Source organism: Danio rerio, chromosome 21 (assembly GCF_052040795.2).
Source record: "Danio rerio strain M-AB ecotype USA chromosome 21, GRCz13ab, whole genome shotgun sequence".
NCBI classification, from domain to species: Eukaryota; Metazoa; Chordata; class Actinopteri; order Cypriniformes; family Danionidae; genus Danio; species Danio rerio.
Genome location: NC_141041.1, coordinates 39233689 through 39257953, shown reverse-complemented (window position 1 = coordinate 39257953; position 24265 = coordinate 39233689). Strand labels below are relative to the sequence as shown.

General features: G+C 40.6%; 1 protein-coding gene and 1 long non-coding RNA gene across 4 annotated transcripts in view; one reads left to right on the top strand and one right to left on the bottom strand.

Moving 5' to 3' along the window:
• Positions 1-21026, bottom strand: part of trpc5b (transient receptor potential cation channel, subfamily C, member 5b) — a 76992-nt gene extending 55966 nt beyond the window's left edge. The window contains exon 1 of one of the 2 annotated variants that reach the window (XM_087301751.1): positions 20542-21026. The gene's annotated coding sequence lies outside the window, so the exon portion shown is untranslated. Of the gene's footprint in view, positions 1-330; positions 366-20541 lie in introns of those variants that run through there. The other variant, XM_087301750.1, reaches the window with a different exon arrangement.
• On the top strand, positions 4935-9922 carry LOC147838915 (uncharacterized). Of its 2 annotated transcripts, none has more exons than XR_015520565.1 (2): positions 4935-5121; positions 5279-9922. It is a non-coding gene; the product is annotated as an uncharacterized LOC147838915 (long non-coding RNA). The 2 variants fall into 2 exon arrangements; XR_015520564.1 differs by lacking the exon at positions 4935-5121 and having other exon boundaries at positions 5207-9380; positions 9415-9922.
• Positions 21027-24265: the final 3239 nt, after the last annotated feature.

The window sequence follows — 24265 nt, the reverse complement described above, 5'->3', positions numbered from 1 at the left end:
AGCTTGAGTCTGGTTGTCAGAGACTGGGATAGAACCCGGTTCTCCTGCATGAGATGTTGGCCTTGAACCCACTGAGCCACACAGGCGTTGAAGAACCAAAGTCACAAAAAGGAACTTTCTCCTTAAGAGGAATGTATTAATGGCAAAAAACACTTCAATAGAAGATAAAGATAGAGCAGACAAAAAACAGAGACTTCTCCAATTTCAAAAAAAAAAGCAAAAAACTCAAGAGGCAAAAAACTCAGGATCAGTAACTGCTCAAAAATACTACAAAAACATAAGTCACAAAAAGCTTGAAAAAAAGGTAATTTTTCAAATAGAGGAACTCACAGAGGATGACAGGCTAGGATCCACAATAACCGAGCAAAGAACTACTAAACTGAGGCTACTTAAATACAAACAGCTAAACAAGGAACATGTGAAATCAATAGCTGTGATTACAAATACAAAATAAAGACAAAGAACGAAATGAGGACATCTAGTGGTAAAGAAAAAACATTACAAGGAAAAAACTAAAATAACATGGGGCAAAATCCTGACACTGGTTCTCTCAAGGTTTCTTTTCTTCATTCTCCTATTGGTGAAGTTTTTTTCCCTTTCCGTTGTCGCCACTCGCTTGCATGGTTCAGGATCTGAAAAGCTACACATCAATGAATTTGCTCTTCAGTTTTTGGACTCTCAGTAATGATTTCAAACCACACTGAACTGAGCTAAAGTGAACTGAACTTAAACACTAAAAACTGAAGTACCCTGATCCAGTTTCTATGACCATTATGTGAAGCTGCTTTGACACAATCTACATTGTAAAAGCACTATACAAATAGAGCTGAATTGAATTGAATTGAAAAGAAACTCTCCTAGAGGTGCCCCCCTCTGAGGGGGCAAACCTTATTGCTGTATCGGCGTGACTCGCTTGAGTCCACGTCTTCTTATTTTTCCGGCAAAGTAACTTCCAGGTTACGTACGTAACCCACGTTCCTCGAATGGGGCACGGAGACATGTGTCTGTATAAACAGACTTTTGTAGTGCTTTAGAGACTGTATGGAAAGCGCCACAGCAACCAAGCCCGTCATGCTCCTGATGTGCAGTTTGCCAAGCCAAAGCGTGAGCGCACTGACACCAAGAGCGCAACCTTCCAATGTCCCCTGGGCCCAACATATTACCATTACATGGGAATAAATGTTTAATGTTTAATCGGGGGTCGTAAGTGTGCTTTTACCTTGCTAATATAGACTAGGGATTTTTTGGACATACAACAGTACGTTGGGAAAGCGTCAGTCCCCTCAGGGGGAGGATGCGGCGGAGACCACCTGCTACCCAGAAGGGGAGACCTGATGGTAAGGGGGCATATGGACCAGCCCTAAAGAGGGGGAGTGCTACATATAATAAGCTGGTTAGTGGTTTAGGCAAAACACAGGACCGCCTGATAAGGGGGAACACACAGTGGTAATAATGCATAAGGCATCACCAAATGGGGATGCACATAGCTGGCACCGATCCTCAATATGCGTGTAGACCAAATGGGCGTACCAACCGCAAACTGAGCCATGCATTCGACTCCTCCGCTGAGTCGATGATGGGGGCCTCTAAGGAACTCTCTAGGGTTCGCCTGAGAAGGGAAACTTACTAGCAGAGTAGAAAAAAGGCGCACGCATAACCGGATAACCGGAAGCTGGCTCCACTCAAAGATTGTCGAACCTCGCGAATGTGTTAGGTGTCGTCCAACCTGCAGCTCTGCAGATATCTGTGAGAGAGGCGCCACGTGATAACGCCCATGAGGAAGCGACAGCTCTTGTAAAGTGCGCTCTCACATTAGGAGGGCGCGGCTCACCCTGGCATAGATAGGCAAGGGCGATGGCATCAACTAACCAGTGGGCCAACCTCTGTTTTGATACGGCACTTCCCTTCTGCTGACCACCATGACAGATAAAGAGCTGTTCACATGATTTTATATTTTGCGTTCGTTCCGCGTAAAGGGGCAAAGCGCGAATGGGATAAAGCAGTGAGTGGGTTGAGCCTGCCTCCTCCAAAGGCAGCGCTTGCAGGTTCACCACCTAATCTCTAAATGGGGTGGTAGGAAACTTGGACACATAGCCAGGCCGGGGTCTCAGGACAACGTGAGAGTAACCGGGCCCGAATTCAAGGCACAATTTGCGGACCGAAAATGCCTCTAGATCCCCAACTCTCTTGAATGACACCAATGCGATCAGCAGAACTGTCTTTAAAAGACAGAATTTTGAGAGATACTGCTGATAGGCTCGAACGGATCTCTCTGCAAACCCACTAGGACTAGTGAGCGATCCCAAAAGGGCATGAGAGGGAGGCGGGACGGATTTAACCGCCGCGCGCCTCTAAGGAATCGGATGATTAGATCATGCTTCCCGAGCGTGTTGCCATTTACCGCGTCATGATAAGTGGAGATCACAGCCACGTAAACCTTCAGAGTGGAGGGTGACAGCGATCTGGGCATGGGTGCCAGATGGTGCCAGGTCCCTGAGAGAGGAGGTCCTCCCTTAGGGGGATGCGCCAAGGAGGGGCCGCCGCGAGGATCGTGAGCTCCAAAACCCAGGTCCGGTTGGGCCAGAAAGGCGCAACAAACAAGATCTGCTCCTCGTCCTCCCTGACTTTGCACAAAGTTTGTGCGATTAGGCTCACTGGGGGAATGCATATTTGCGCGTGCCTTCTAAGTGGAAGCAAACAGATCAATCTGGGCTTCCCCGAAGCGCGCCCATATCAGCTGGACCAAATTGGGGTGGAGTCTCCACTCCCCTCGGGACACTAGCTGCTGTGAGAGCGCACTGGCTGCACGGTTGAGCTCGCCCGAAATGTGGATGGCACGCAGACTCCAAAGGAGCAGACGGCAAATGAGCTGAGACATGCGGCGAGAGCGTATACCTCCCATACGGTTGATATAAGCCACCGTCGCCATGCTGTCAGTCCTGACCAGCATGTGTTTCCGCTCCAGCACCGGTAAAAAGTGTCGGAGAACCAGATACACTGCCAACAGCTCCAGGCAGTTGATATGCCAATGCAGGCAGGGTCCAGACTACGAACCCGCAGCTGCATGCTCGTTGTACACGGCCCCCCAGCCAGTGCTGGAGGCATCTGTCATTACGACAACATGCCTGGATACTAGCCCTAGGGAAACTCCGTCCAGTAAAAAAACCAGATCCGTCCAGGGGCTGAGGGTGCAGAGACACAGCGGAGTGACGCGCACCCAGTGCGTGCCCGCGCACCATGCCTGTCTGGGGACTCGATCGCAAAGTCAACGACGAAGTGGTCTCATATGAAACAAACCGAGCGGCGTGACCACGGCTACGGATGCCATATGCCCCAGGAGCCTCTGAAAACATTTCAGTGGGACCACTATCTTCCTGTGGAGCTCGTTTACACAGGAAAGCATTAGCCTGGCGTGCTCCTCGGAGAGGCGCGCAACCATAGCGACCAAATCCAGCTCCAGCCTGAGATAAGAGATCCTCTGCACAGGGCAAAGTTTTCTCTTCTCTTGGTTGACCTGAAACCCCAACTGGTCGAGGTGCCAAAGCACTTTGTCGTTGTGCATAATTGGCTGTTCGCGGAATGAGGCTATAATGAGCCAATCGTCACGATAGTTGAGTATGCGGATGCCCACAAGGCGCAGGAGCACTAGGGTAACCTCCGCGAGCTTGGTGAAAACCCGCGGAGACAGAGAGAGCCCGAAGGGGAGGACTTTGTATTGCCACGCTCGTCCTTCGAACGTAAACCGGAGAAAAGGGCGGTGCCGTGGAAGAAACGAGACGTGAAAACATGCGTCTTTCAGGTCTATGGCTGCAAACCAATCCTTTGGACGGATGCTCTAAATCAAGCGTTTCTGCGTGAGCATTCTGAAAGGCATTTTGTATAAATGGCAGTTCAGTCTGCGCAGATTTAGGATTTGCCTTAACCCCCCGCTCTTTTTGGGCATGATGAAATACGAGCTGTAAAACCCGTACCTCATCTCGGCTGGAGGGACCTGCTCGATTGCATCCTTCGCCAGGAGGACAGCAATCTCCTCTCGCAAGACAGGGGCGCTCTCGGGCATCACCCTTCGTGAAAAGAACACCCGTGAACTGGGGAGGGCGAATAGCGAACTGAATCGCATAGCTGAGTCTGACCTTCCGTATGAGCCACCACAACACGCTGAGCGGCGCTAACCACGCCAGCAGAGCACGCGCTAATGGCACCATCGGAGCAATCGCTGACGTGCCAGCGGAGGGGCAGCTCGGGATGGGAGTGCTCATCCCGGGAAGCAGAGCGCCCACTACACCACCTGCACACGTTATCATATGTCATTGTGATCTCTTACTTCATACACAAGAAAACAACATTAACATTATATCAGACACTTTAAAAAGCTCATTCCAAGCCATTGGACTTTTCTGACGGTATTCGAGTGCTATTGAGATAGCAGATGTGAAGGTATGTTGTGGGACTAATGTACAGGACATATAATAATCTATTATAAATAGCAAAATGTATAGTTTTTAAAAGATTTTTAAATAGTTTTTTAAAAAGCATGACATAAAACACGAACAAATTATAAATGTATTAAAACATATACTTGTTTGTTGTAAAAATGTGTAATAATGTCAAAAATGTGTTTATATCTTTCCGTGCAAAGCAATGCTGCTGTTGTAGATGGTGTATTCTGGGAAATTTTTGTACCCCCTGGTTTTGAGTATGGTCCTGAAAAATCAGTTTCAAGGGGTATCTTGCCCTTCCCTTTAGTTCTACACCTTCAAGCTAAAGAGAATTGGGGCACCTTTACCCCGCACAAAACAAGGGGTAAGGGGAAGGGGAAGGGCTAAGGGGTAGAATTGGGATTGGGCATTAGTCTGCACTCACAGAGAAAAATCAAGGAGCGTGAATATCCAGTTGATCAGACTGACTACAGGAACTTAGCCGGGGAAATCTATGGACGTCACTGGCGTCACTGTCTCCGTTCGGTCACACACTGTGTGCGCTTGAAGTTTGGACTTGCTATTTACTCGCAATTTAAATCTTAATCATAAAATTCTTCCTCATTCGCTAAGTATTTGTCTCTCCTACTCAGGGTGACCAAACCCTTAATACATTTATACAAACAAAACTGCTTTAAAAACGGTCTGTCCCTTGAGCATCCGCCTGTTGTTTGTAGCTTTAGCCTGCTAGCGCCGCTGGTCAGCTAAAGCTACCGACCTCTTTTCTCATACACGTTTGACTTACTGGCTTTGCTCTTTACCCCGTAAAATGTCGCTTCCGTCTCTGTCCTTGTGTGCAGGAGAAGCATCGATGGAGGCGTTGGAGCTGGAGCTGGAAGAAGTGGAGTCCCAGATTCGCGCGCTGGTGGTGAGAAGGTCGCTGCTACGGGAACAACTCCGTGTTGTACCTAATGCTAAGGCCGTCTCATCACCTAAGGTACGTGGAAATTACAACCACATCATTCCCTCTACCTCAACCCCGCGTCCTTCTCTGTCCAGGCCCAGCGCACCCGGGGCGCGGCTCAGCCAGGCGTCGTTCACGCCGACACCCGGCTACCACGGCGCCTAGGTGCAGCCGCGCAAGGTGCTTCCCAGATCCCGGGGCAGAACGTCTCCTCCTGTGTTCGAGATCTCCACGGAGAACCGCTTCTCCCCTCTCCGCGAGTCGGGTCCCGATGTGGCCATCATCGGTGACTCGATCGTTCGTCACGTCCGTGCCGCCTCCTCAAAAGGTAATAAAGTACGTACTTTCTGCTTTCCTGGTGCCCGTGTGAGAAATATTTCTACACAGATTCCAACCATCCTGGGCGCTGCCGAGAGCCCTGGTGCCGTTGTCTTCCACGTGGGGACAAACGACACCGGGCTCCGGCAGTCGGAGATCCTGAAGAAGGACTTCAGGAGCCTGATCGAGACGGTTCGACGCACCTCGCCCGCCACGCAGATCATCGTTTCTGGGCCGCTTCCTACCTACCGCCAAGGAAATAAAAGGTTCAGTAGACTTTTAGCTCTGAATGAATGGCTAATAACATGGTGTAAAGAACAAAAATTGCTCTTTGCTAATAACTGGAATCTTTTCTGGGTGCGTCCTAGGCTCTTCCGTCCTGACGGCCTGCACCCCAGTCGAGCCGGAGCTGAACTCCTGTCGGACAACATCTCCAGACTACTTCGCACCATCTGACTAGCAGGTAAAAATTCACACTATAGCCACCTAGACTCTTGTTCACCCCACTTAAACATCAGTAACGCATATCTGGCGAATCCTATAGAGACTGTGTCTGTTCCTCGTATTATTAGATTAAGAAATAAACGTACTGTGTGCTCCAGGAAAAATCTAGTAAGAATCAAACCAGAAAAACCAGTAGAAAGTGAAAATACAAATTTCGTAAAACTTGGTCTCCTAAACATCAGGTCACTTGCACCTAAAGCACTTATCATTAATGAAATAATAACAGAAAACAATCTTAATGCACTCTGTCTCACTGAAACCTGGCTGAAACAAAATGACTATATTAGCTTAAATGAAGCAACTCCTCCAGGATTCTTATATAAACATGAGGCTCGTCAAACTGGTCGTGGTGGTGGAGTTGCATCAATCTTTAGTGATTTCCTTAATATTAAACAGAGAAACGGACTTATGTTTAGCTCCTTTGAAGTATTATCGCTTAATGTTCAGCTTCCAGATACTATACAAAAACCTATGTTATCTCTCGCTTTAATCACCATATATAGACCCCCAGGACCCTATGTCAAATTTCTAAAAGAATTTTCTGATTTTATTTCTGACTTACTAGTCAAAACTGATAAAATGCTAATTGTAGGTGACTTTAACATCCACATAGATGACGCTAATGATACATTAGCACTTGCGTTTATGGATTTAATACACTCACTTGGGATAAAGCAAAACGTTGTGGGTCCAACCCATCGCTTAAAGCATACATTAGATCTAATTCTGTCTTATGGAATTGAGGTTATTGACGTAGACATTATACCACAAAGTGATGATATTACAGATCACTACCTCTTACTATATAAGCTGTGTTTACCTGAAATCAGCAAACCCGCTCCAATACTCCGCCCTGGTAGAACTATTGTTCCGTCAACTAAAGATGAATTTATCAATAACTTACCTGATCTCTCTCTATTTCGTAATGCACCCGCAAACTCAAATGATCTTGATGTAGTAACCAGCAGTATGGATGCCATCTTTACTAGCACACTAAATACTGTGGCACCCATCAAATTAAAAAAGGCTAGAGAGATTAAAACTATACCATGGTATAATAGTCATACTCGTGCGCTCAAAACAGCAACCCGCGCCCTGGAACGTAAATGGAAAAAAACAAATTTAGAGGTCTTTAGAATTGCGTACAAAGACAGTATGTCCAGCTATAGGAGGGCTCTAAAATCTGCCAGGACCGAGCACCTGCGCAAACTGATAGAAAATAATCATAACAATCCTAGATTTTTATTTAACACCATCTCTAAATTAGCTAATAATCGGTCATCCTTGGAACAAACTACTCCACCGCAAATTAGTAGTGATGACTTCATGAATTTTTTCAGTAATAAAATAGAAGGCTTTAGACAAAAAATAGGAGATGCCAAACTTTCTGCACCGGCTTATACTCCAAATCCTGTAAATATTTCATTAAATCATAATAATAACCTACACTGCTTCAAAATCATAGAACAGGAAGAGCTAGATAAAATTATAAATAGCTCTAAACCAGCTACGTGTATGCTGGACTCAATTCCAACAAAATTACTGAAAGAGCTGCTACCTGCTATAGGAGAACCTCTTCTTAACATTATCAACTCTTCTTTATCTATAGGCCATGTTCCAAACTCTTACAAGCTAGCTGTTATTAAGCCTATTATTAAGAAACCGCAACTAGACACCAACAACTTAGCTAACTATAGGCCTATTTCAAATCTTCCATTTATGTCTAAAATACTAGAAAAAGTTGTTTCCACTCAATTATGCTCTTTTCTGCAGACGAACAATATTTTTGAAGTGTTTCAGTCAGGTTTCAGGGCTCACCACAGTACAGAAACCGCCTTAGTGAAAATAACCAACGATTTACTCTTAGCTGCTGACCGAGGGTGCGTCTCGCTATTAGTTTTACTCGATCTTAGTGCGGCATTTGATACCATAGACCACAATATCCTCATAAATCGCTTAAAGTCTACAGGTGTCCAGGGACAGGCTCTACAATGGTTTAAGTCATACTTAACTGACCGCTACCAGTTTGTGAATCTTAATGGACAGCCTTCACAAATCTGCCCAGTAAAGTATGGGGTGCCTCAAGGATCAGTTTTAGGCCCTTTACTGTTTACAATTTGTATGCTACCTCTGGGAGACATTATTAGAAGACATGGGATCAGCTTTCACTGCTATGCAGATGATACTCAATTATATATTTCAACTAAACCTGACGAGACATCTGAACTTTCTAAACTAACTGAGTGTTTCAAAGACATCAAAGACTGGATGACCAACAATTTTCTTCTCTTAAACTCAGACAAAACAGAATTGTTACTTATTGGGCCTAAATCTTGCACACAGCAGATCTCGCAACTCAATTTACAATTAGGATACAAAGTTAGCTTTAGCTCTAATATAAAAGATCTTGGTGTCATATTTGACAGCAATCTAACTTTTAAAAACCATATATCCCATGTCACAAAAACTGCCTTCTTTCATCTGAGAAATATCGCTAAATTACGAAATATGCTATCCATCTCAGATGCAGAAAAGCTAGTCCATGCTTTTATGACTTCGAGACTGGATTACTGTAATGCTCTATTTGCTGGCTGCCCAGCATCCTCTATTAACAAACTTCAATTAGTACAAAATGCAGCAGCCAGAGTTCTGACCAGGTCTAGAAAATATGATCATATAACCCCAATTTTATCCTCCTTACACTGGCTGCCTGTTAAGTTTCGTATTGAATTTAAAATATTACTTCTCACCTATAAAGCTCTAAATAATCTAGCTCCTGTTTATCTAACCAACCTTCTGTCTCGCTACAAACCAACTCGCTCTTTAAGATCTCAAAATTCAGGGCTTCTGGTAGTACCTAGAATAGCAAAATCAAGTAAAGGAGGTCGAGCCTTCTCTTTCATGGCTCCTACACTCTGGAATAGCCTTCCTGATAACGTCCGAGGCTCAGACACACTCTCCCAGTTCAAAACTAGATTAAAGACCTATCTGTTTAGTAAAGCATACACTCAATGCATCACCTAGCGGGTTCCACACTGGCTCCTACATCTTGCTTATATACACTATGAACAGCAGCTACGCTAATTATTTTCTTTATTCTCTATTTTCACCTGGGGATACTCATCCCGAGGTCCTCAGATTATGCGGAGTCACTGATTGGATCCAAGACCAGCGATGTGATGATCCCAAGGATTCCATATCCGGGACCAGGCCATATCCTGAGCTGCTGCTGCGCTGATGGTCGTGGGGAGTGGAGAACATAAGTCTGATTCCAGCGACGCTCCAGGGACAGACGAGTCTTCGCTGAGGCCATCTTCCAGCCTAAACCACAACGAATGAAGTTCTGCACTAGACTTTTGGCCAGCGGAGAAATTAAAATGGTCGTGCCCAACTGAGTCTGGTTCTCTCAAGGTTTTTTTTCTTCACTCCCATCAGGTGAAGTTTTTTTTCCCTCTCCGCTGTCGCCACTGCCTCGCAGGGTTCAGGATTGGTAGAGCTACGCATCGATGAATTGGCTCTTCAGTGTTTGAACTCTCAGTAATGATTAAATCACACTGAACTGAGCTAAACTGAACTGAACTTAAACACTAAAAACTGAACCACACTGTTCCAGTTACTGAACCACACTGTTCCAGTTACTATGACCATTTATGTGAAGCTGCTTTGACACAATCTACATTGTAAAAGCGCTATACAAATAAAGCTGAATTGAATTGAATTGAATTGAATATGTTAGAGTCCAGCTTTCATTAGCATTAGCAGCACACCATTTGCTGTGAGGCTTAAAGAGTCTGTTGACAGTCGTATATGTGTCCCACACTGCTTAAAACACTATTAGGACACCTATATTTCACTAAAAAGTGTAAATTGGTTGTTTTTGCGTTATTTCAAGCTAATTCGTACTTCCGGTTTAAAACAAATTTTTGAAGCTGCGTCACGGTCATGAGATAATAGCGTGTATTCTAGAGTACAGACTGGACGTCTGTACCAGAGTGTGCTGCATTAATGCATGAGTAAGGCTTGGTTTAATCCAATCAGCGCGCTCCATTGTGCAACTTCATTAATATTCATTACTGTCACAGTGTTTAGACGACAGAGACACCACGTTGTATTGGCAAAACAAGCATGAAGTGTTACTTTTATAGTTTGCTGCAGTTACGTTTTGTTTTCATTTTCTCTCTGTGAGAGCACAGCTGGAGTCACGTGGATTACAGTGTACGCGATGCTCGACAACAATAACTTACGTGTCTAAGGAGGAACATTGTTTACCTGAGAGCTGTTCTTTCCTGCAAACGCTGAGATCCGGATTCGCTTGTAGTCTCCTCTTAATAAAGACGCGGCTCTAATTGCTGGTGATTGTCCTGTCTCTACAGATTTGGTAAGTGAGCGACAAGTAAATGTTTCTCCATGTAAACACAGTCACTTTCTCCCCTGTGTGTGTGTGTGTGTGTGTGTTTTGATTCTGAAACTCAGCGCGTGCCCAAATAGACACTCCCACACCATCCCTCTTTTGTTCCTCCGACACTCCCCTCTAAACAGAGCTGGACACGCCCACTTTTCTGACTTTTTCCAAAGTAGAGGTGTGAAAACACCCTGCTGAAACGAGGGGGTTTCATGGCCCTTTAAGGCCGTACTCACACTAGGTACAGTTGCCTCGAACCGGGCCAAAGCACGCTTGTCCCCCCTCCCGTCTCCCCCGATGGCCCGCACTCACACCACAAACGGGCCTCGGCACGCTTAAGTCATCACTGCTGCGCTGTTCAGTGAGAACACTCAGTAGCACAGTGGAGATTTCTCTAGTTATATTGTTTCAGTCGTTTGATATGCTGTGACATGCAGTCAAATATTTCGCCAAACAGTCCTTAGGGATGCGGTGATACGCAGTCAGATATTTTGCTGAACAGATTCGCCACTTTTGACGCTCATAAACATGATTAATAAATCCATATGAAACAGTCCCTTAAAAGTCACGTCTCGCTTTTAGTTTCGGGCTTTGGCGCGAAACTGAACAGTTTCGGGCTTTTTTGCACTCAGACACAAGCGTACCGCACCAAAGCCCAAGTGAACCGCACTCAGGCCCACCTCTTCCAACCGGTCCAGGGCCGGCCAAGTGAACCATGCTTGAGCCCGATTCAGCGCAATTACACTTCTCAAACGATCCGGGAAACGGGCCTGGGCACGGTACGGATGGCATAGTGTGAGTAGGCCCTTAGACTCTGTGAGCCTATACACTTGCCTGCACACATACTGTAGCAAGTACTTTGCTAATGATTAAATTTATGCTGTCCATGCTGCAGGCACTTTAGCTCACATTAGTATATTGTGGGCTTATGACATGAATCCAGCTCTATATTGTTCTTACAATACTCTAGAAGTTTCTAGAAAACTGACAGTGTTGCATAACACAAAAATGGGCTGTCAAAAATTAATCGAAAGGTAGAATCGATCACAAAAATAACAATAGGACAGTGTGTATTAGGTAAAAGTGTCAGCTGGCCATAGCACTGGATGTGTTCGCAAACTACACATAGGGCAGACATTCAGTTAAAAAGACCAATTAGGCACAGGCAGCTATTTACTAGAGTGTGGGTGTAACTGCATTAACAGTTCCACAGCCTTTTTTTCTGATTACAATTAACCCTACAGAGACAACCTGCATCGCTGATCAGTTAATTTTCACAGTTGCAACAGCATAAAATGACAGCAGACAAGAGATTTTTTCTGCCTTGTAAATCCAGAAAATCATTTTGTTCAGGTGACTTCTGCTGAAAAGAGCTCTGTATACAGTTCTCAAAATAGACCAGGGTCATTAGCCAGACTGATCTTGTTCAATAGATTTAAAATGCAGGTGTCAGGTGGATGGTTAAAATGTTTTATGTGGGAAAAACACATACACATGCAATAGAAAAAATTCTAAGTATATATACCTAGTAGCTAATATGATCATTTAAACCTGGGAGCCATATAGTAAGTTCATTCACTCACTTTCCTTTAGCTTAGTCTCTGATTTATCCAGGGTCGCTACAGTGGAATGAACCGTCATTTACTTTGGCAGTCGATGCCCTCTTATGCCGAGTTCAGACTGCATGATTTTAGCCCCGATTTTGTCTCGCCAACAGGGTTTGAGAAATCGCCCACAAATGCCTGAAATCACAGGCAAATCGGTGCTCATGCACGTGAGTGACAACCACACAGTATGAACTATCAAAGACGCCATCTGAGAGAATCGCAGATGAGTCGCCGATGCCTGTAAGATTTTTGGCATGCTAAATATCTGGAGCTGGACGATTCAAATCATGGCGTGTTGAATGAGTTTTGACTGAAAATAACATCGGCGATCACCAACAGCCAATGAGAGAGCAGCATTTACTAGACTAGTGTATGTGTGTATCTGCGCAGGCCAGTGAGAGGCTGGGGGAGAAGTTAAAAGCCCTCCTTTTCAGTTAATTTGAACCCAAGAAATAAAGGAAAAACTAGTGTGAATTTGGCAGGAGTCTGTTTGATACGTCATGTGAGCAATATGACAAACCGAGTCATAAAAGAAAATAGCTAATTTCCTTTAAACCCAGGTGAGCAAACATGTACACTTTGTACCCTATTAAAGGCTTCTTACTCGTTATGTAGTTAATAACAAGAGATATAGTAAATGTTTTTGACTGTGAGACGTAGTTTGGACGAAGTTGTCGGCGATTCTTCCTATTGTAAGTCATGCAATTTAAATGCCCCTGCCGCCGATCCATCTTGCAGTGTAAACAAAGCAGCGACAAAACGCAAGTACAGATAGTCATGCAGTGTGAAAACATCTGTAACATGACTACTTTGAAAATCATGCGGTCTGAACTCGGCATAAGCTGCAATCCATCAGTAAGAGTACACTAACTCATGAACTCCCCAAGTGGTGGAAAACAGTCATAGACTCTCATATTCACACACAGACTTTCACACACACACACACACACACACACACACACACACACACACACACACACACACACACACACACACACACACACACACACACACACACACAATTTTACACTATGGCCAATTTAGTTTATAAAATTGATCTGTACTACATGTCTTTGGACTTTAGGGAAACTTGAACACCTGGAGGAAATCCAGGTAGAAATCCAAAGAGAAAGCAAACTCCGCACAAAAATGCCGCCTGCAGCTGGGACTCGAACCAGAGACATTCTTGCTCTAAGGCAACAGTGCTAACACTGAGCCTCCATGCTGCCCTAACATTATTTATTTTTAGTTATTTAAAAAAAAAAATAATATATTTTTACATAAGCTCAGCAATAGTTCAGTCAGGCCACATAGGCAAGTGCTGCCATCATCTAATGCGATCAGCTGACCATCTGCTCCTACCTTCGCTGTCTAGCAACTTACAATGACATCTTATTTGAGAACAGTCAGAATGACCACTATGAGTATTCCAGTAGTTACAAAATTCTGGTAGCTCCAGAGTTAAAGCTGAGATTCTGTGTAAGGACACCTATAGGTCTCAGAGCAGGCTGTTTGCAAAATCACTTCTCCAAATGCAGGAAAATAAATGGCCCAATTGTTAGCCGCTTTGCCATCTGTTTACAAAAAGATGTAGGAATTAGAGCTGAAGATCTTTGCCCGAACCTGAAGGAACCCGATGGGAGCCAACGGGTTCGGGTGGGTTTTGGCTTAATTTCTATAATTTTAAACGAGCTTGGTTCAGGCATGGGCTTGCGTAGTAAATGAATATTCATGTAAGGCATTTCAATTAGCACGAGAAAGTATTTAAATCGTTTGTTACAACATTAAAATCCATGCCTGCAAAGGTGAAACAAATGATGACGGAGAAATCAAAAAAAGCTAATTTTGACTGCGGTCAGCGCCAGTTTAAAAAGAAAGTTCATTCTAACAGCCAAGGCATTTCAGCAGTTGCTTATGCACTGTGTATTACGATAGAGCGCTAAACAGCGATGTACAGCAAGCTGACAGGGAAAATTAAATGGAAGTTCTTGGCTGGTGGAAAATGAACAAACAATCTTACCTAAAACTTGGAAAGAGAGCCAGACCAGTACAATGCAGGCCTGCCTGTAGCAGCAACAGTAAAAGGGTGTTCAGTGCTGCTCAGTGAGTGCAGGACTGCGCTAAAATCATTTACAATGGATTCAATAATGTTCCTCCACAAAAACACGTAGCTTAATCTTGGCGAGTAATGGGTTTTCAAATTATAAGTAAATATTAATTAAACCATAAATGCATAATGTAGACAGAGTCTATAGGCCATTGCATTTATTCTTTTAATTTTCATCTTCACTGTCGCCTTAAGGCCAGATTGTGAAGATAAATGGAGAAACAAATCTTGCAGAGCCTTTATCTTTATTTAGTTATTGCCTAAAAACCCTTCAAAATTTATTTTAATTTATTTGCTAGGAAAGACTTATTTTAATGGTGTCCTGGCCAATTTAAAGGCTAGGTGTATGTACCTAGGCTTATTTAGAGTGCCGAGATGTTACAATGTTACAGATAACTTCTTTTTTGTCTTTGTTCCAACTTCCAAGTGGCCTATAGCCTAAGTTTTATTCATTCATTTTCTTGTCGGCTTAGTCCCTTTATTAATCTGGGGTCGCCACAGCGGAATGAACCGCCAACTTATCCAGCAAGTTTTTACGCAGCGAATGTCCTTCCAGGCGCAACCCATCTCTGGGAAATAGCCTAAGTTTGTTATAAATAAATTGTTAAAACATATAAATGACTCATTCTTGGAAAAAAAGGCAAAAGAGCTGTGTGCATATTTGAATAATGTCGGGCTATAAACGGGTTCGGGCTTTTTAAAAGCTGTCAATCAAAATGTACTTGATGGGCTCGGGGCTCATCGGGCCTAACTTTTATGGCCCGATTACACTTCTAGTAGGAACGAGACAAAGTTTATAGTTTTCTTAGAGGTGGGCACATTGAAATAATTTGCTTAATGGCACACAATTCAATTGGATCAAATTATAGCACATTTTAAGACTTATGACAGCTTATAACAGTTTTCTGGGCTGACACACACACACGGCAGAAACCTAACTATACAAAAAAAATCAACTAAGTGAAAGTTACATATGATGTAACCTTTAAGCATTATAAGTAAAAAAAAAATTTAATTTAAGGATAACTTATTACTGTCACAATCACCAGTGATCTAACTACCATAGATCGCTGGAAAACATTCACATTCACACAAACTACAAATCTGCCATCTGATGGACTACAGATTCAGTCATGCAACACACACACACACTAACTCCAAGCTGAAGCTGCTCAATGACTGATTCCTGGACTATAAAGATAGCACACCCACATACATTGTTGCTGAGTCTTGTATCATGTATGTGAACTTTACGACGTGTGTTCCTTTGCCTTGTTTGCCGTGTTTGACCTTGCTGTGTTTTGTTTATTTACATTGCATGCTGCCTGCCTTCTGACCATTTGCCTGCTATTTTGACTACGACTCTGGATTGCCCATACACATCTGTTTGTTCCTGTATTTACCTCTGCTTGCTTGACCATCCTGTACAACAAAGACCTGCATGAGGATCCTCACTCCATTGTCCAGCATCACTGTCACATTACAATAACATTCCTTGTCAAATGTAGAATTATTTGTTGTTGGTGAAGGTTATGATTTATTGCCAATGTACAAATGTGGCAATTCTGCTATAACAACATCTATATTACATGTTCTGTATGACTTTCCAGTATACATACAGTATACACTAGAACAAATAATATTTCTGTCATTAGACAATACTTTATTGACCAGTTTGAAAACTACACAATTTCTTTAAATGCAAGTCAAATTGTTCCTAGATGATCATGTGTTTAATGTGCACTTCTATGACAACTGGAAGGCAGATAATCCACAAAAAATCACAGTGAGTAATAGCTACCACAGACCGCATTGAGAACATATAAAGACTGGAGGCAGATTGCTGGGGTTATGAAGGAGATTGCAGTCACCGAAGAATGTCCCGGGAGATTTACAAGCCAAACATCCAAGGTAAGTAAAGTGGGTAAAAAAAACATACAGTTAAAGTCAAATTATTAGCCCCCCTGTTTATTTTTTTCCCCAATTTCTGTTTAACGGAGAGATTTTTTTAACACAATTCTAAACATAATAGTTTTAATAACTTATCCCTAATAACTGATTTAATTTATCTTCGCCAAGATGACAGTAAATAATATTTGACTAGATATTTTTCAAGACACTTCTATACAGCTTAAAGTGACATTGAAAGGCTTAGTTAGGTTAATTAGGTTGACGAGGCAGATTAAGGTAATTAGGCAAGTTATTGTGTAATGATGGTTTGTTCGGTGTACAATCGAAAAATATATAGCTTAAAGGGGGTTAATAATATTGAACTTAAAATGTGTTTTTTTTTTTATTATTAAAAACTGATTTTATTTTAGCCGAAACAAAATAACAAAATAAATAACACTTTCTCCAGAAGAAAAATTATCAGACATTCTTTGAAAATTTCCTTGCTCTGTTAAACATAATTTGGGAAAAATATTTAAAAAGAAAAAAAATTTTTGAAGGGGGCTAATAATTCTGACTTCATCTGTACCTGGTAATTGAAGTCAAGTTTGGTGCAAAGCAAATTTGTCTGTGTTAAATTCTATGTGTAAAAGCATTTCAGAGTAAAGTGTTGACATTATAGAGTAATATTTTGATAAATGAACACAGTTAGAGTTCGAAGCTGATTTGACCCAGTGTCAGATCATTAAGTTACAGCTAACCAACACTTGATGGTGTTATTGCAAACATCCAGGAATAAATTTGACCAACAATCTAAATGTAACATCAAAGTCATGTCATTTTTAAGATCTTTTAAAGTGTTTAAAAGTGTTAATTTGTAAAAAAAAAAAAAAAAAAAAAAAAAAGTGTACATTTTCTATTGCTGGCTGTCGTGTGTTAACATGCTTTGTTGATAAAATAATTGTATTTGTATATTTTTTTATATCATTCTTGGAGAATTGTCTTGTGTAAGTTATTTTAACTATAAATCATGAGTATTGTAATTTTTGCTAGGTAGACTAGAGTTAAAAAATTCAAAGTTAATTCAGTTGTGTTGAATTTTCTATCTTTACACTAGAGTAAGGGAACGATCAACTCCCAGAAGTGTAGATCAGAGTTATTGTTTAACTCAATACAGTGTAAATATAGTATAGTGCTGTACAAGTAACTCTCTTAACAGTATTGTTTTCACTCATTCTGAGTTGATTTTAACTCTGTTAGAGTTGAAGCAACACTGCTATTTTTGCAGTTACTGCAGTTGGATCACTGCAATAGACTCCTCACTGGCATTCCCAAAAAGACAGTCAGTCAGACAGTTGCAGTTCATCCAGAACGCTGCTGCCAGGATTCTGACCAGAACCAGAAAATGACAGCACATTACACCTGTCCTCAGGTCTTTACAATGGCTCCCAATTACATTTAGAACAGATTTTAAAGTATTATTACTTGTCTATAAATCATGGCCTACGACCTCAATACATTACAGATATGATCACTGAATACAAACCAAACAGATCACTCAGATCTTTATGTCAAATAAATTAGAAACTCCAAGCATTCAGTTAAAGCAGGGTAAATCTGCCTTCAGCTACTGTGCCCCCTGCTGCTGTAATCAGCTTCCAGAAATGATCAGATGTGCTCCAACATTAGGCACATTCAAAATAAGGCTTAAAACACATCTGTTTAGCTGTGCCTTTACCGAATGAGCACTCTGCTATGTCTGACAGATTAAACTATTATATGTCTTTCGTTTCTTTTTCATTCTTTTAAAACCTGTTTGACACATTTTAATATGGTTTATCTGTTTTAATAATTTTTATTATTTTTTTTTTTATTTTCTTACACTTGTTTCTTTTATTCATGTTTATGTAAAGTACTTTAAATTACCACTGTGTATGAAATGTGCTAAATAAAAAAACATTCCTTGCCTTGCAAGGAAATATGTTTACTCATTCTGAGTTGATTTTAACTCTATTAGAGTTGAAATAACACTGCTATTTTTGCAGTGTGGGCTGTGCTTTTATGTAGTTTTATTTTAGATTATAATCCTGATGAGATATAGGTGCAGTAATTTAGCAATCAGCTGAGAAAAAGCTTTATATTAGTATCACTGACCCAGTGACTCTGAAACAATATCTTCAATCTCCCATTTCCAGTCCAATGATATTGTGGCCTATTTTATGTCTTTTTAAAGCACACAGTGATGACAGTAATGATCCAATTATCAAGCACACTTTGGGTGATAATTGTATGTTTAAATCACTCTGTTGTTGTGTTACAGTTTCACTTTTATGTGGAATTCATATTTAAAATTGAACCAGCAGGAAAATAGCATAAAGGATGAATTCGAAACATGTTGACCTATATAGTGTTATCTAATAAGATAATTGTGAAACAACCTTAAAATATCATGTTATTTACACATAGATTGAGCTGAGCATAAAACATGCAAACACACATCAGAAATACATCAAAGCACACCTGAGACCATCAGTGTATTGCGCCTGTGAAATACTGTAGTGATTCTGTCCCTTGTTTCCTAATCTTGTTCAATGACTCTTTTTTATTACACAGGGAAGGGCAGCATTTATGATACATGTATTTCAAATGTGTATTTCAAATACAATGTAGCATTTTGTAATTTGTAGGGGTAATGAAAATGGCTTAACATTTTGTATCTAAATACTTTATTGTCTTGTAATTTTGTAGTTAGGAAATAATGTACAATACTTTGTAAAAGATCTATATGATGACATCATAAAAATGCAACCCCTCATTGGTGCTTTCTCTGTACTTTGCCTTAGCTTGAGTTCAAAACAGAAATATTGAAGGTGGATAACGCTTGGAGTATTGAAGGAAATCATGCATCACATATACAGTTGAAGTCAGAATTATTAGTCCCCTTTGATTTTTTTTCTTTTTTAAATATTTTTCAAATAATGTTTAACAGAGCAAGGAAATTTTCACAGCATGTCTGATAATATTTTCTCTTCTGGAGAAAGCCTTATTTGCTTTATTTCAGTCTAGAATAAAAGCAGATATAATTTGTTAAACACCATTTTAAGGACAAAAGTATTAGCCCCTTTAAGCTAAATTTTTTCCTGATAGTCAACAGAACAAACCATCGTTATACAATAAGTTGCCTAATTGCCCTAAACTGCCTAGTTAATCTAATTAACCTAGTTAAGCCTTTAAATGTCACTTTAAGCTGAATAGAAGTGTCTTAAAAATATCTATAAATATTATTAACGGTCATCATGGCAAAGATAAAATAAATCAGTTATTAGAAATTAGTTATTAAAACTATGTTTAGAAATGTGTTAAAAAACTCTTTCTCTCCGTTAAACAGAAATTAGGAAAAAAATAGACAGGGGGCTAATAATTCTGACTTCAACAGTAAATCCTACAGTGGCAATGCCTACAATTCATAACAGGCTGTTTAAAATGCCAGCAGTAGATGTCAAAATGGGACAATATACTGTATGAATCACAAATATTTAATAATACAGCACTTCAGTCTTTACTCAGGTTTTACAGCGTCAGCAGGACATACTGTATATTCATTTGCCTTTCCTTATTTTGTTTTTGAAGAATTTAACAATGAGCTGAAAGTTTAGAATCATATTTACTTTATATTTTTACAAGCTACATGTGCTTACCATAGTTACTTATTATAAGCCAAAATGTATTCTGCTGCCTTTCAATTTCTATTTAACATTCCCATTTAATGTTATGAAGGAGGAAATGCAACATGAATATTCTCAGCTAATTTAACAGCTAATACTAATTAGAGTTTAGTCCATGAAATAGTGTAGCTAGGCCTGTATCCTCTTAATTATATCAATAGCAAGTCTTGGGGAAACATGGTACTGCTTCTCGAGGACAAGCCATTGAGCATTGATGGGAAAGATTCATTATAATCTTAACCTGTTGACAGTCACAAACAGCCATCACCATACTTGAATATGTTTGTGTGCTTCAAGAACATATTTTTTAGGCATTTAAAAGATTAGATTATAGATTGCTATAGGAAGATTCAGACTCAGTAAAGAATCCTTAGTGAAATTCTTAGTAAAGAATACATAAATAAAAATAATTACTGTTGATTTTATTAAACAGCTATTATTTGGTGCTGTGCACTGTTTTTTAGTCTTGCATCTTTCTGTCATCAACCCTGTTCAATGTCCCAGGAAACATACAAATGTATTTCATTTTGATATATTTTAATCTGCTCCCATTGACAACACTATACAAAACATTCTACACATTCAAAATGAGTAAAGTCCACTCACCTGGTGTTAACTGGCTTACATACTTCCTTTCTTCTATCTCATTTCATGAAAATATCTTTAAGTCTGCTGGCAGCATGCCTGCTTGTTTGCTCCAGAGGAGAACCATTGAGCAGTATTTTGTCCACCTCAGGGATTCCATTGATGGGTCACAGTAAAAAAGGCTCTGGTGTGCGGTTCCCAGCTGTTCATTTTGATCTGGGTTCAGCCCACCCTGACGGAAGAGCTGAATTCAACCCCACATCTCACCAGGTAAAAAGGCGAAAAAAAAAGAACTAATCGATCTTGAAAAGGAGAGCAAGATTATTTACATAATTCCAGGTTTTCGATGTCTCTGTGGCCATCAAGGTTCACAGACAGCTTGCTGGTGGTGTTAGGGTACAGGGGCTTGTTATCCGTTTTCCTCGGTTGTCATGGTTGCGAGATAGAGTGTAGCTTTTCCTGCCCCTGCTCTACCTCTGTCTGTCTCTATGATGCTCTGGCTGTCTGTTCTCTCTCCTGTTGTTTTTCCTTCTCAACCTTACTCCATCCCTCCCTACCTCCCTCTCTCCCTCCCTCTGTCTCTCACACTGCATCCCCCAATTCGCTTTTCCATTCTCTCTCCCCTCCTCTTCTTCCTAGGCTGCTGTTTTATCAAATCCTGCCTGTCTGTTTCTTTGTCGAAGAACTACAAGCATATTGAATTTTTCTCTTGACATTGCGCTGATTTATGTTTCTCTCCTGAGCATTCTTAGGAATGTAGGAATCTAGGATTGACAAGATGAGTTCAGGTGCTTGGTTGGCGACAGCTCAGCCCACTGGAAAACCAGACATGCATGTGTGGTGGTTTAGCGCTGCTGTGCTTTAGCTCAGCATAATCAGCACACACATATACAGATGTGTGAACATCAGTCGACTACACATTTCCCTGGTCAAAAATGATAGCCTCAAAACACAGACCCACATCCATTCTCTGACCATCTGAAGACAGGATTTTATTATGAAGTACAAATATCTGATTAAACAAAGTTGGCAATAACCAAATTGACTTGCTTGAGACTTGATGGCTAAGACTTGAAGGTTACTTGTTACTCACACAAATGTAACTTAGGCAGAATCTCTACCTCTTCTACCCCTTTGCCCTTCCCCTTACCCCTCGTTTTGCGCGTACCCGTGAAGGGATAGGGGTGTCCCAATTCTCTTTAGCTTGAAGGTGTAGGTCTAAGGGGAAGGATTAGATATCCCTACGAACAAAAATTTTTCAGGACCACACTCGAAACCAAGGGGTAAGAAAATTTCCCAGAATAAACCAGCTACAACGACTGGATAGCTTCACCTGGAAGTAAGCCACAAATTAGCATTTTTTTTTTAATTATTACACATTTTTACAGCAAACAAGCAAATGTTTTAATATATATTTATAACCATGTTTGTGTTTTACTGTCATTCTTTTAAAATAATCGCTAAAATAAAAACAGCTAATTTTAGCTATTTCTATAATCCCTAATAATAACTCCCAGGGTGCGTTTCCGAAAACCATTGTTTGCCAAGTAAAGTCACAAGTTGTGTCATTACAAACATAGTTTGTTAATTTCATTATCGATGCTGTAAAAAGTCCCTTATGAAACTGAAAAAAGTCACATCAGTCTTTTAACGGGAGATTTCAGTGGCTGAACAACACGTCTGTACATACAACCCATTTGTTACATCAACATCTGCATCAGCTCTGCGTGAATCAAAAAAATAGTTTTAAAACAGAACATTACCTGTCTAAATGAAATATTTCAGCCATGGTGTCGTCCTTCCTCCAGCGTGCAAAAGTAATTACAATATTGATTCAGGAGTTTAAAAAGTTTCAATTCAGCATTTGATTTTGCCGCGACGCCCCATATTGGTCTTGTGTGCACATGTCGTTAACGCGAGGCGCTTATGTAGGCATGCAAACGCTACTGGTGGATATGAGTGAACAGAGATGCGCAAAAGCCCAATCTGCATTTAATGACAGACAGTTTGAGCTACTTATCGGAATTATAGGAGATGTCAGCCTGACAATATTTAATTGGATGAACTTTTTATTTTTATTTTTAAGCCTTTCCCAGAATATAAAAATACATATAAACACATTTAGATCATTTACTGTAATCACTACTATTGGATTGTGAAGAGACATTCAACCAGCACAACAAAAAATGTTCCTGAAGACAATTAACTACTGCACTAAACACAGGTTGTCTACCTTCAAGGTTGTCTACCTTCAAGGTTGTCTACCTTCCGCGTCGCGTCCAGTCTTGGTAAAGGTATCTTGTCTTTTTATAAAAAATTTCCTTTAGCTAAAAAAAATATTGTAGCATTTAAATACTAAGATAGACACATAAATATGCTATATTTTATTTAGGAAGTTGCTGTTTTTTTCTGAGAAATGGCGAATCGGAGCATTAATGTAATGATTATTATTCGCCGCTAGAGGGCGCTGACTTGATCTTAACAAACTAAACGTTTCTTTTTTTAGTAATGAAGAAGTCATCCAGGACGAGAGCAGAGGCTAGCTACATTATCCTTAAAACATTATCATTTTTTAAAGATTTAATATTAATATTATGGTTCTTTTGAGTGTGCCAGTTTAGGTTCAGTTCAAAACACAATTCAGATTTTTTATTATTATGTGTTAAAGAGTGCAATTTTAGGGGCGTGTTTTGTTTTAGGGGTATGTTACTTCACATGAAAATTAGTTTGACATCCCGCCCAACTTAACAGGGGGGCGGAGCCAAGAGCTTTACAACTCTGACACATACCAAGCAGAGATTACTTTTGAGGAATCAATATTCTTAATGTTCCAGAATGTGTCAGAGTGGAAGTTACAAAATCATTTGTGTCTTTGTATAGTTTTACAGCCTCTATGTAACGATGCATGTGTCATCCATGTAGTGATACAATGATTAACTGGTTTCACTATCAATCGCACTTTAATTCGTCACAGTTAATTAATTGTAAAGGCTTCTCAACACTGTGTTTCTGCACGGAACAAAACTGCAGCAACTAAACAAAGTTATGCCAACTGTGTGCTAGTTTAAAGTTCCGAGCTTGTGTAACTGGTTCTGCATTGTGTTTTCTTTTTTTATGTAGTAATAACCAGATGGATATCAGCAGTTGACTGATATCAATAAAAATTACGAAACTTACAATTTTACATCACTTTTCTATATTGATGGATAAGTGATCGCACAAGCATTCATGACAAAACCTTGTGTTTGTGTGTATGGAATTGTACTATCCACCCTGCCTGTTAAATTTTATCTAATCTGTGTCCTGAAATGCAGCCCCTCTCCTGCTTTCACTTCTGATACTGACAGAGAGAGCAGTTTGTTTATAAATTAATCTCTGTTATAAACGACTCGTTCACTTAGCCGACCACAATACAAGTTTTTGGCAGCGCAGCATCTCATTTCATTCATTCATTCATTCATTTTCTGGTCAGCTTAGTCCCTTTATTAATCCGGGGTCGCCACAGTGGAATGAACCGCCAACTTATCCAATTCAAAGTGCTTTACATAGACATGAAAAAAAGAGACAAGTGTAAGAAAATAAAAGCAAATTAAAAATTATAAAAATAAGAATAAAACAGATAAAAATGTGTTAAAATAGGTTATAAGATAATGAAAAAGAAAAACATAATAGTGCGATCTGTCGGACGCAGCACAGTGCTCATTCAGTAAAGGCACAGCTAAACAGATGTGTTTTCAGTCTTGAT